The sequence below is a fragment of the Eleutherodactylus coqui genome, chromosome 6, assembly GCF_035609145.1.
Source record: "Eleutherodactylus coqui strain aEleCoq1 chromosome 6, aEleCoq1.hap1, whole genome shotgun sequence".
Classification (NCBI taxonomy): Eukaryota; Metazoa; Chordata; class Amphibia; order Anura; family Eleutherodactylidae; genus Eleutherodactylus; species Eleutherodactylus coqui.
In genome coordinates this window covers 157,341,147-157,354,802 of record NC_089842.1, presented here as the reverse complement: position 1 = coordinate 157,354,802, position 13,656 = coordinate 157,341,147, and the positions used below count along the sequence as shown (strand labels likewise).

Genomic DNA, 13,656 nt, shown 5'->3' with positions numbered 1-13,656 from the left:
TATACTATTTTATTATTTTGTAAGACTGTTATCAGTTTGAAAAACCTTTTTAATAAATTAGTTGGTACTGTAGTTCCTTAGGGTGTGGCTTGTCTTTTTATGGATATATACAACTAAAGATAAGATTGTCATAGTGGGCTTGTTCAAACTACTTCCCCATGTTACTACAGCTCAAAGAAAGAAAGGCTGTGAATCATATGTGAGCACATACAGTACTTCTTTCTATCTTATCCATAGGTTGTAGTATAATACTTGATACCAGAGAGCAATGAACCAGGTGAATCGTGTCGTATGTATCACGCCTGCTCATGTGTAAGTATATCTAATTATAGTTTGGCGCTTTCATTCAGTTCTAGAATGAGTGATTTTCTTACCTTCATCCGTCTCAATAAACAGCTTTTAATAAGTGGCATTTAATAAAAGAAATGATACAGCCAAGAAGAGATATGAGCTTTTTAGTGAGAATCCTTGATACATGCATCCAATTATCTGCACATTTATATCTCAAACAAGCCAATGTTAGCTACTGGTTTTAGAAGTGAAGTCACAGTTTTTCGAGAGACAAAATATGGAAAAATGAATTCCTTCCCTAGACGGAGGGGGGTTATCATTCATATGACCCATCTTAGTGACTAAGGGTGGTTTTACACTGGACAACTCTTATCCGAATAGTCGCTTGATAGAGCGAATGTAGGTGACAGTTTTTCTGTGTAAACATGGCAACCAACAGAGAATTTTCTTTGTTTCAGCTCACTAAAAAATAGTTGCTGGTTGATTAATTATTGGCTGGTGTAAAGAGACAATTGTTGGTCTTTCAAGAACTAACCAATCACTTTGCATGGAGGTGCGCGCTTCAGCGACCGCGAAATTGGACAAGTGAACAACAATCACTTTGTGGAAAAGCACACAAACAACAGTTTTCATATGCTGACAACTATTTGAGCAACTGTATGCCGGTAAGTCTAACTTCCATTGTGGGTAAACAGTTTCAAGGGTTTCTAAGAGTTTCTGATTATTGAAGGATTTCTGATTTTAATGCAAAATTGATGGCAGGATTCTGCTATTTTCAATTACGCATGTTAGCATTGCGGATTTTGGGGCAGAATATTCTGCAGAAGGGCATATTCCGCATCGCTGTTGTGGAATATTCCATGATGTGTGAAAGGTCCCGAAGAGATGCTATCCCCAAGCACCTCAAGGAAAATAGTTGTATAGCTCCGTATCAGCACAGGTTTAGGAGGGGTCACTGTTGCCAATCAATCTGATCTGCTTCTACGAGGAGGTACGTTTCTGTGGACCCCTATATGAATGTGCTGGCAAATGTCTTCTGTTTCTAATTTCAAACTAACTCACTTACTTAGTGCTTATGAGACAAATGTAATTCCCCTTTGCCTGTTTTAATATATGAGCCAAGTATGACTAAGTGTTCAAAACTATGGGCATAATTACCTTCGGGCAACAATATATCTCGCCAACGGTTTTAATTCGTAATGGTGATAGAATTTCCCAGACTTTCTTTGGTGATAACATCTGAGAGGTATAATGAACATTGTATGAAACTGTTACATCATAAACATGAGGTTTACGAGATGGATGAGATATTGGCGTTAAAAGGAAAGGGGATGTCCTGGATTAGGTAAGCATGTGTCTACCTAAAACAGCAGCACACCTGTCTACAGTCATCTCAGTCAATATCAGACTAAGGGGCCGTTCACACTAGGAATTAAGCATTCGTGAATCGTATACGTTTTTATAAAAAAAATAAAGAATAAATACGTATTGCTCACAAGCTAGAATGGGTCAAATGTAATTAATAAAATAATATTTTTGACCACATTTGACCTCTCATATGTTTGTGAACTTTTTGTGTGTGTGTGTGAGAGGGAAAAGCGTAGTAGGATATGCTGTTCTGTTCCACAATACAAGCGTATGGAAACTTAGACTTTTTTAACATGACTGTCAATGGAAAACATATGGAAAACAACAATAGACCAGAAGCATGGGCAATATGTGAATTAACTTATATATTACACGTACATAAAAAAATGTATACAATTTTATGCATACGTGTACTCTCCGTTACCCCCTATATCCAATCTCTGGCCTGAACATGTCAGCTGCACCTCAAGAATATTGCAAGAATCTGCCCTTTTGTCATCATTGACTTGCTAAAAACGCTCACTGTTGCCCTCATCCACTCTTTTGGCTCGATTATTGCAACTCATTGCTGATCAGCCTCCCCTGCGCCAGACTCTACCCTCTCCAATCCATCCTGAATGCGGCAGCCAGGCTCATCTTACGGCACAAACCGCTACTCGGATGCCTCTGCCCTGTGCCGGTCACTGCACTGCCTGCCCGTTAAATACAGAATTCAATTTAAATTGACTACCTTCATCTACAAAGCCCTCCACAGCGCAGCACCACCCTATATCGCCTCCCTCATCTCAATCCATCATCCAGCCCAGGCTCTCCACTCTGCTAACGAAACCAGACTGAGCGCTCCTTTAATTCGAACCTCTCAGTCCCGTCTCCAAGACTTCTCCAGAGCAGCACCAGTCCTCTGGAACGCACTCAAAGCACTCAATCAAAGTCTATCCGGGCAATCCAGGACTCACAAAGCTTCAGGCATGCTCTAAAAATGTACGTCTTCAGGGAGGCATACCACATCCCCTAAACCAAACCCCTCTGTACTCCGCCTGATAACATGCTCCCTGACCTACTGACTGCAATCCCTGCTAGCCACCATCAACTGCCCCTGCAGTCATACCGATTCTGCTGTCACGCGGCTGCACATCTGACCATTGTTTATGCGTATAGCATCCCTCACTCCCCACCTCACCATACTGTGCACATCTCCAGCCCTTTTCGTTCTGCATCACCCCATTACTTGTAGTATGTAAGCTCGTTGTAAAGTAGGTCAAACTTTGTCAAAAGTATGCACTTTTGAACTTCATTTGACCAATTATGAATAGTCTTAAATATAGTATATGGATACATCAAGCAATACATTTGAATACTTTTCTGTACTAAAACGTATATGCTTGATGGATGACTAAAATATGATGTGAACATCTCCTAATGTTGAATCTGATTTACTTCCAACCAATGTTTTGTGGTGCCATGTGAGGTGTTGAATAGGACTAACAATGGTTTTAAGGGGTTATGCATGTTGACATTTTCAGATCTAAGACTATACATGAAGTGTATGACCACACATATAGGTCTGGCTGAGAAAAAAGTAGCTGTAAAATTCTGTAAGGATGGGGGTGCGGGTTGGGTTTTCTCTTGTGTTATATGGATGATTTCATGTATATGCAATTAAGCAATTTTGTATTCCACCAGTTAACCTTGGGTGTCAAGGACTGGTGGGCCACTATATGTGATGACCCCAACATACAACTTCGGGGTTGGGGTGGAGAACCGTAGTTGGCTTCCCTCTTACAAAGAGGTTCTATTGCTGGGAGCTCTGGTGCTAACATTTGTCCCCAGTGACATCACCCCACTAAGCCCCACCTATAAAACACTGAAAAACAGCCAGAACTCTCTGGGTGCCCCAGGCACCATATTAAAGCCTCTGCACTGTGTCACAGAGAAAGACATAGTGCAGGGACTTGAAGTAAGTGGTAGTACTGCTGCTGCCTGTAGATTTGTGCAAGGAAGCTGTGAGCAAGCAAGGAGAGTTGAAGAGTTGTTGCTGTGAAGCTGAGCAATGCTGGTGCCTGGAGAAGTTGAGCTGTGTGAGAGCCAGGAGGAGCCCACCTGTGCCAGTCCCAGCATCCATAAGAGCAGAGCAGCAGAACAGCTGAAACACAAACTAGAGCAAAGAATCCCCCGCTGACAAACCGTAAGTGGGCCCCATCTTATAGGTGTGTAAATCAGAGGGGCTGCTAAAAGACAGCCCACAGGCCTTTGGCAGGAATATAATTTGAACCAGGATTTACGGACAGACATATTGTTTTCAGTAGAGACTGTGTGGACCTGCATTCCTATTTAGCCACATGCTTAATCACATGTTTCGTTGGGCTAAGCTAACATATTTTATGTGATGGAACAATGAAGTGTTAATCCTAATATTTTACTATTCCTCATTTAACTGTTCAGTAGCTTATGTTCCTAAATAAATATGGATAACTTTGGTCACTCCATTTGCTGCACCATATCCTGAATCTTGCATCATGATACTACCACCCATGATACCAGCTTGCAGGAGGTTCTAGCATTTAGTGCAGACTAAAGGCCCATTTAGACACAATGTGTATCAATCAAAAGACGGCTTTTGAGCGAATTTTGAGCGATAATTGGTGTGTCTAAATGGGCCTTTAGGCAGAGCCTGACGCTGACACAGTAGTGAGCATTTTGACACTAAGCACTGTGCTGCAATACTAGTAGAAGGGGATAGATAGAAACCCTTCAAAGGAAGGTTGTTGGTTCTAGAATGAATTTGAGCTTGCGTGCGTGTATGTGCATGCATGAGTGCATGTGCAGTGTGGCCATGTACAGTGCCAGTGGAGCCTACTCTAGTGAAATCCAGCCACCAAGGAGTGTGCTGGTGGTCTGAGATGATAAGTACATCATGGCCTGACCGTAAGTCTCCTGATCCAAACTCCAAGCATTGTACATTCCTATGATGTTTAGAGTTCAAGTCAGGAGACCCACAGTCAGGCCGTCACAGAAAATAGAGGCCAAAATATGGCAGTGTATCATCGGTATTAGGCTAAGGTCATTCTATGTATGTGACCAAGCTATACCCACCGCAGCAGCCAAATCATGTGACCATTGCCTGCTGTAGATTGCTGTGGGAATAGTTCTAGTTTCCATTGGTACCATTTTAGGCTACATGTGACTTTTCAATCATTTTGTATTGTTTCTTGGCATGCAAATCAAAGAATGGTCACATATATAATTGCACTAGTACCACAGCTTGTGGATAAGTACATTATACATTAATAAATCATATAGTTAAATAACAGTACTAAGCGAATCTGTGAAGAAACACCTCCCATCAATTCTTCCTTCTCTCTAGGATCAGTATTGATGTACCGTATGCAGTTTTTGGAACTGGGCCTTCTCGAATTCTGCAAAGATTTCAGCAATTTATCCTGTATCATATTCCATTCACCTCTTTCTTTTCATTGGCATCCTGTCACTGCCAACTCGGTGCCAACTCTACTTAATATCTGTATTTTTCTCTCTTTCTTTGGCCATCTGTACGGTTGTAAAATATCCTTCAGGGCTATAAGTTAATGAAGAAAACTCTGTCTTCTCTTTGCCATAGCCCAACAACAGACGATCGCTTCAAATCTGTGCAGAAAAGGTCAATATTTTTACTAGCATTCAATCATCCTTGAACAAAGACAAACTTCAATTTACATACAAGAGTCTAAAAATGGTCAAAAAATAATGAAATTATGGCACATACCTGAATTATTGTGAAGCTATTATATACATTTCATACAAATATCAATTTAAAGATGGGTAGTGAACCTAGACTCTGCCTCACCATTAGTCAATGCAATGGCTGGATGATTAGCCATGCCCCAGGAGTGAGGGAAGAACCAGCCAATCTTTTTGACTTTTGGATGAAAGTTCAGCAACCCATATTCATAGACTATGCCATAAATGTTTCAAATTTAACATACTGGGAAAAGGGGGCACCTGTGACTCCCATTTATCTACAGAACATGGTCAGCAGCCAATGCAAAAAGGAGGAGAATAAGGAAGACCTACTTGGCTGTTTCTACAAATCCCAGACTATAACTCAATAAACCATGTGGCCAGCATTCCCTGCCTACGTAACCTCCTCATGGCCACCACTAGTCAGCTTCCACAGCTCAACAGTATTCATAGGGCAACCATACTCTTAATAAGTGGCACTCCCATCAATCTCCCATTTATGGAATATTCTTAAAACCTTGCCTTAGAATACATCACATAGTTCTATCAAGGTCATTTTGACTCTTGTCAACTAACTAAGTAATGTATCTCACGAATATTGTGTCTTCCCCTTGGTTCTTCATGCTTCCTTATGTGATGTTACTGAAATAGAGTCTCAGGTTCACAAGATTGATCCCTAGCCAAGGGTAATGGGGCAGGAGAAACACTGCATACCTCCGCACGGAGGAGTTAGTTGGCAAGATGGTGGTAACAGGCCAGTACTGGTGTCATAGAAACTCGACATTTGGCACGAGCATTGATTGTGTCATAAATAGGAAAAGCTAATGGGTCCCAACTCGATTATTCAATTCTAAGCGCAAAAGAATTAGCGTCCACATTTTAGCAGCAAAGTATGTATGAGAGCAGCACTCCAGGGGTTAAATAAAAGAATAAATCTTTATTATGCCCACACGACGTTTCAACCCTCCATCCAAGGGTCTTTATCAAGTTCACATTTTACGTACAAAATCTAATTCTCTCACTTCTTGGTGTCATAGAAACTTGAGATTTGGCACGGGCATTGATTGTGTCATACATATGAAAAGCTAATGGGTCCCAACTCGGTTATTCAATTCTAAGCGCAAAAGAATTAGCATCCACATTTTACGTACGAAATCTAATTCTCTCACTTCTTGGTGTCATAGGAACTTGAGATTTAGCACGGGCATTGATTGTGTCATACATATGAAAAGCTAATGGGTCCCAACTCGGTTATTCAATTCTAAGCGCAAAAGAATTAGCATCCACATTTTACGTACGAAATCTAATTCTCTCACTTCTTGGTGTCATAGGAACTTGAGATTTGGCACGGGCATTGATTGTGTCATACATATGAAAAGCTAATGGGTCCCAACTCGATTATTCAATTCTAAGCGCAAAAGAATTAGCATCTAAATTGTACGTACGGAATCTAATTCTCTCACTTCCCGGTGTCATAGAAGCGTGAAATTTGGCACGGGCATTAATTATGTCATAAATAGGAAAAGTTGATGGGTCCCAACTTGATTATTTAATTCTAAGCGCAAAAGAATTAGCATCCAAATTTTACGTACAGAATCTAGTTCTCTCACTTTCTGGTGTCATAGAAACTTGAAATTTGGCAAGGACATTGATTATGTCATAAATAGGAAAAGCTAATGGGTCCCAACTTGATTATTCAATTCTAAGCGCAAAACAATTAGCGTCCAAATTTTACGTACGGAATCTAATTCTTTCACTTCCCGGTGTCATAGAAACTTGAAATTTGGCACAGACATTGATTATGTCATAAATTGGAAAAGTTAATGGGTCCCAACTCGATTATTCAATTCTAAGCAAAGAATTAGCGTCCAAATTTTACGTACAGAATGTAATTCTCTCACTTTCTGGTGTCATAGAAACTTGAAATTTGGCACGGGCATTGATTATGTCATAAATAGGAAAAGCTAATGGGTCCCAACTCAATTATTCAATTCTAAGCAAAGAATTAGCGTCCAAATTTTACGTATGTAATCTAATTCTCTCACTTCCTGATGTCATTTTATATAAAGGAAACGTTGCATGGTTACCTCCACATGGTGTTTCCTGGGTAACACAAAGAACCATATTTTTTTCCCGGTATCTCTAAAGTCACCAGGACTTCATAAGATTTTGCGTGTGAACACCAGATAAACACCAGTACCAAATTAACTCGGGTGAAGCCGGGTATATCAGCTAGTCTATCTATATATCTATCTATCTATCATCTATCTATTTCATTTATATGTATCTCATATCTATCTATCTATCTTCTGTGCAGACTTTGGTTCAGACTATATTCATTTACGCTGACTGATGTACATTAGTACAATCGCTGCAGAATTCTAGATTCCTTTTAAAGATGCTCTTTTTATGCAAAACATTTAAAGTGCTTAAATTGTCTTCAACGCCATAAATTACCTCCAGACCAAATATTGTAAGAACTAGGTTAATGAATTATAAATTAATTGACTGTCCAAAAGAAAAGGTTTTTTATCATTTGATATAAATGATATAAATGCCTCTTCCGCTTGTTTTAATGTGGATTTGTCATTGTGCCTCTTTCCTGTAGTAGGAGAAAGAATCATTAGTAAATTGATAAGATTAAAACATAGAGGCCAGCGCAGACTGTAGAACGTGCAGGCACAGCAGAGAATTCCCTAGAATTAAGGAATCTATGTCGCATGACAGCTTAGAGAACAGACACTCGCATTATAGGTTCACAACTTTCGAAGTGTCCACTTATGTAAAGGTGTTGTCCAATTGTAGCTGATTGAAGTTTGTATTTGGAATAGGTCATTAAGGGCTTCGACAGATAAGCGAATGCGCAAATACGCTCACCACTATGGAGTGTATTTGCGCATGAACAAGTCAAAAGTATTATTCTTTTAACAGTTCAAACTCTGTGCTATTGCGTGCGGAAAAAAAGAAAGATAAGGCAGGATCGATCTACCTTTAATACGTGCAAGAAAGATAGGGCAAAACCTATCTTTTCTCAGGTGCTATTGTATCTTGTCTCCACCACAAGCATTGGTGGAGACAAGTGTTAGGCTGCTTAATAACCAGGTGACGCCCTCAGTTCCTGATTGGCTGCACTCACCGTTCGTTGGCCTTGTGCTGGGTTGCTGTAACTAATCCCCACCGGCTGCAGTGAGTGACCCCGCCGGTGTGGTTTGTACTCGGATCCTCTTCTGTCCCCTCATGTTCGGGCTCCGGCCTCCCGGCTCCCATCACTCATACTGGCATATTTGGCCTCTGGGGTCCTGCCACTCACATCCCCCTGTCTCCCTTCTTTGCTCACGGCTTCTGCGCTATCAGTCTGCGCGGCCGCAGTGGCATGGGTACAATGATCGGTATTGCCGTTGTCCTCCAGTGCTGCTGAAGTCATAGTTGCTCCTGTCCTGCTCCTGTGCGGCTGAAAAGAACGCCATTCTCTGCATGGCTGGATGGACTGCCACGGCCCTACTAACAGCTTGGCACGGGGGGTTAAACGATGCAGGGGAGATGAGGTGACACAGGCGGCAAGCTCCTAGTAACATGGAATGAGCTTTAGCTGGGATGGAGGGTTAGGATTAGTTTCAGTGTTAGGCTTACATTATTAACTATAAATGTTTCCATGTTAATGCGGCCCACTCTCACATGGAAGCATGTACAGCTAATAATATAAGCCTAACACTGAAACAAACCCTAACCCTCCATCCAAGCCAAAACTGATTCCATACTGCTAGGACCTTGCACCAGCCAGCCAATCAGCAGCTTCTGGGCGTATACTGGGCAGATACAGTCCATCACTAGGTCTCCACCCATACTTGTGGTGGAGACAAGATAAAATAGTACCCTTTTCTCGTGCATAGGAATTGTGCATGGGAAACACGCCTGTGAGAACGAATCCATTGACATCAATGGCTTCACTTAGGCGCATTTTTGTATGCGTGATTTTCATGCACGTAAAAAATTTCACAAACATGGTCGTCTGTTTAAGTCCTAATAGTAGATCAGCAGAAGTCAGTTGACTGGGACCCCCACTGATCAGCTGTTCTCTAGGCAGTGTACTCATGCATGGAGCTGATTTTTGCAGGAAGCAGACAGCTTCGTTCCCACTGCAGTGGCTAGGCTTGGTATTCCAGGTCACATTCCTATTCATTTCAATGGAAAATGTATGTGCAATACCAAGCCTCACCACTACAGTGTGCACAGAGCTGTCTGCTTCCTGCAGAAATTAGCTGTGGCAAGAGTGCACCGCCTAGAGAATAGCTAATCCACGGATGTCCTTAGCCATAAACCCATGCTGATTTATTACTTTTGACTTATGCTAAGGATAGTCCTTTAGCATAGTCAAATATATGATCCACCATTCACAATAGGTATAGGCTGTGACTGTTCTATCTACCTCTCAGTATAATCCTGCCTGTGATATCAGTGAGATGACTGCTGCAAAGCTTTTTTTTACAGATCAGGAAGTGACAAACTAGTATTGGGCTCCATTGTCAACGTAAAAAATGCAGGATTTAAGGAAACATATAGAGCAGAACTGAAAATAAAAAAGTGACCATAAATTCTTTAAAAATATGTTTAATGCAAAAATGTGATTTATATAACAGGTCATTTGCTGATGATACCTTCCCTTTAACACCATGTCATTTTTAGGTCTTAAATTCTGTGTTGCGTAATTCCAAATCCCAGAGCTCCAAATCCCCTTCGTTTCTTCACATTACCATAGAGTTGCATGAAAAATGTCTGATTGCTTGTAGCCACCACTAGAGGAAGATTAGGAGTTTACTACATGCACATTAATTATTGTATTCAATGAGATCTGTATACATCTGTATGCAGGGAGCTCCCACTGGTGATGGCTGCAGGCTGCCTGAATGTCATGGTTTAACTCTCTGGCTTTTTAAGGATTAGGAGGTCTGAAACAAAAAAAATGGAGATCTGACTGCTATGAAATACATTGGAACAAAATTTATAGAGCTATAAAAATGTACTGTATATCTAGAAGAAATTCTAAATCGGTCTTTTCTCATACGTAAGTTTTAATTCGTCCTTACTTGTATTGCTCCGCATGCTCCTTTATTCACTCTGACATGCATAGGGCGGTCCAGGTTTTTTCATGAATTTTTCCTTTATTGTAATTATTACTGATATGTATATCTTACCAGTCAGAGGGGTAACTTAAAGCTCAATCATAAAATCTTTAACAGAGCCCCCAATTATGACGCATCACTTTTAGTACTGGTCTCTACAAATAGAGTAAAGGCCCATTTAGACGCAACGATTATCGCTCAAAATTAGCTTAAAAGCTGTCTTTTGAGCGATAATCGTTGCGTGTAACTGCACTTACATCGTGCAGTTTGCATTAAGCCATCGCTCATCATTGTCTTTCAGCATGCTGACAGACAATGATGAGCCTTATCAGGGATTCACAGCGGATACAACTGATGACTGGCTGGGTATGAAGAACAGAGCAATCCAGCTCTGTTCTCCATATCTGGAGAAGACATCTTTTGAGCGACAATCGATGTGTGTAAATGGGCCTTAAGAACCTTTTGGTTACCCTTAGACTCTAAGGCCCTTGTGTGACTGCAACCTCTGCACCTACTATACACTATATCAGCTATCCTCAATAAAACAATGTATGGATGTTGGACCATCAGAGATCAAAATGGTTCAGGAGGTACCAGGTTATTCAATAGCAAAAATGGGTAGGTTCCATTAGGCAGTGGTGTAACTATGGGTGCAGAAGATGAAGTTGCACCCAGGCGAGGAGCTTTAGGTGTCCTTAAAGTCTTTCTACCCTATTTAAGGAGACCAGTAATATGACTAAAGTATTGTAGTTGGGAGGCCTTGTTGTAGATTTTGCATTAAGACCCAGCAGCTTCAAGTTAGGCCTCTGCCTTTTAGAATAATTTTGTTTGGTAAAATGTGTTTTTCTCTTTTCTTTAGTTTGTAATCTTTCTGTCTTTGCAGTAAACTAAGTCAACTCTTCATGCAATGACTTCCTAGAAAGCTTGTGGTTGGTTTGTGCTAGTGCATGTCGGAATAGGCAAAGCTTTAGTATGAAGCATGAGCCATTGATGAGACAGGAGACTCATTTCAGACTCCGGTTGCTTGCAGCGACTAATTATAACTGTCTCTTAATACTGTCTCCAATCTATATGTAGTTACTTATAGGTCTATTGGTTACCCCCATGTTGGTGGATTGGGGGTCAATGCCCTATAAGTAAAAAGTAAAACTCACAAAGCCACAAAAATGTTCTCTTTATTTGCTCTCAAAATGCTTCATTTTATGATCCTGCCTGAAACCTTTTGACTTGTGTTCTGGTGTACGCAGCAGTTATAGTTGGAGAAGGGGGAAGGGGAATCAATTATAAACACCAAAAGCAAAACCTCTTAATCCTGAAATTCTAATAAAAATGAAATAATAAAGACTTGTGGTTTTCTGAACTGCTGCAGCAACATAATATCCAAACTGCTGAGGTGGTCATAAAAAGCCAGGAACAATAGTGGACCCCCCAGACCGTGCCCCCAAACACAATTCTGGGTGTTCCTTTAATTTGTGCTCAATGAATGAAAGACATAATTGCAGTCAAGTAACCCGGATACAATTTGTGAGAAAGTATAAAATATGGTAGTGCTGTATGCTTAGTCATGACTTTATATAAAATGTTGCAAAAATGTATATATCTGAGTCTGTTCTTCTAAAAGCTGGGAAGGGGGTGGGGGGTGGGGGGGGGCACGGAGTGGTGTACTGTACTTGGAAGACAGAGGGCCCTCCTTATGGTGGTTGGTTTTGTCACCCGTAACAGTAGTGCCTGGTGTTTGTTTCCCTAATCCACCCGTTTTTAATACTAAGGATATGTTCACGCCATGTTTGAGTTTCCATCTAGATTGCTCCATCTCACCAGGTTTTCCCTTCACTTCCAGCATTTTGGTAAACGATGTTATTCTTTCCAGCACAGAATGCCAGAAGCTAACCAAAACATGACAAAATGAAGACCTATTGATCTCACTTTCAGTAGCATTCGAGAACAGAAAAGAGAGCTTCCATCCAGGGATTCCATCCTGATCCTGTTTTGGGGATTTTGGTCTTAACTAGAGATGAGCGAACACGTTCGGCTCCGCCCCTTTTTCGCCCGAACACCGAACTTTGCGAACACTTCAGTGTTCGGGCGAAAAAGTTCGGGGGCCGCCGTGGCAGCGCGGGGGGGTGCGGCGGGGAGTGGGGGGGAGAGGGAGAGAGAGAGGGCTCCCCCCTGTTCCCCGCTACTGCCGCCCGCGCCGCCGCGCATCTCCCCGCCCCCCGGCGGCACCCGGACACTTACGCGCGAACACTGCAGTGTTCGGCAAAGCCGGTGTCCGGGTGCAGATGTGTCCGTAACGGACACGTTCGCTCATCCCTACTCTTAACCGAAGATGGAACCTCTAGATGGAAGCTCTATTGTGATGTGAACATCTTTTAAGCCTTGAGTCAACCCTCTATCTCCTTGCTTGCTAATAATGCAGTTCTTCTGGGAAGGGGTTCTGCTCAATAGAGCAACCAGGACACAGCCCCCTTTCTCCAATGGCCTCATGACAATCACATGGTCTCTATGGCATGTACATTCTTGGTAACGACCAATGTGACCATCATTACAGTTCAGACAGCTTTACCAGTCTTCAGTATGTCTCTGAATGCATTGATGTAACAGATGTAACTAACAATAGAGTTTCTCACTAGTTGTAGGGGGAATACAGTACATAGCGGTGGTCTCCAACCTGTGCATCTTCAGCTGCTGCAAAACTACAACCCTACAGACTCTCAGGGTGTGCAGAGAGTTGTAGTTTTGCAACTGGGTATGCTGGGAGTTGTAGTTTAGCAACAACGGGAGTGAAGACCTCTGCTACATGGTAATTAGATTTTTCGCAGGCAGGATCGGTCATTGATAATGACTGACAGGCAATAATGAATGCTATAGGTATAGTATGTATACAGTATAATGCAGCATTATTGTATCTTTGGATTACAATATGTGCATTTATTACATTTTCCTCAGCATATTCGTTTGCTGGATGACACAAGGCAGGACTGAGTACAGGCAAGAAATTCGCCATCGGCCAATATTTTCAGTCTTGATTCTGTAGTACTTTGCAAGAAATTGGCTGGTGTCCAGCTTCCTGCTTCACCTTGACATGCACAGGTGAAGATTTAACTCTTAAAGGCGTGATTACTGCACCACTAAAAATTAT

At 41.5% G+C, this 13,656-nt stretch overlaps 1 long non-coding RNA gene across 1 annotated transcript in view; it reads left to right on the top strand.

The window, feature by feature from the left end:
• The first annotated feature begins 255 nt into the window (after nt 1-255).
• LOC136631530 (uncharacterized) overlaps nt 256-13,656 on the top strand; it is a 30,457-nt gene continuing 17,056 nt past the window's right edge. The window contains exons 1-2 of the long non-coding RNA XR_010793047.1: nt 256-312; nt 750-956. This is a non-coding gene — a long non-coding RNA (uncharacterized lncRNA). The remainder of the gene's footprint in view (nt 313-749; nt 957-13,656) is intronic.